The following is a 474-nucleotide window of genomic DNA, read 5'->3' as shown; positions in this document are numbered from 1 at the left end:
ACTTTGTCGGCAAAAGGAAACAAATTATCGTGGCGTGTGGGGACCACTTTTGCCAGCTGGAAAAATCACCACCTCTGAATGATTTTTAACTTTCTTTTCCCGGCAGCCGAATCCAACGGCTACCGTACGCCTTTATTTCTGCGAAAGTCAGTGGTGGGTGGGCCCCACTTCTTACCGTATATTACAGTTCTCCGTCGTCGCAAATAAATAAATAAATTAATAAAAATAAATAAATAAATTCCTTTCTCGTCCCTCTTCTCTTAGCTGTCTCTTCTTATGAATATAAATATTGTCGGCTAGGCCCACTTAAACCTCTCACCTATTCCCACGCGCCCTCAAGGCGCGTACACTCCACGTCAAAAACAAAATTTAAATTAAAAAATAAAAATAAAAAGAGAAATCAAGAAATGATCGCCGTTACCAAACTTCAACATCTTTCTTTTCCTTTACACAAAAAGAAAAAAAAAAAAAAAA

Source organism: Cucurbita pepo, chromosome LG11 (assembly GCF_002806865.2).
Source record: "Cucurbita pepo subsp. pepo cultivar mu-cu-16 chromosome LG11, ASM280686v2, whole genome shotgun sequence".
Lineage (NCBI taxonomy): Eukaryota > Viridiplantae > Streptophyta > Magnoliopsida > Cucurbitales > Cucurbitaceae > Cucurbita > Cucurbita pepo.
This window is presented reverse-complemented; position numbering follows the sequence as displayed.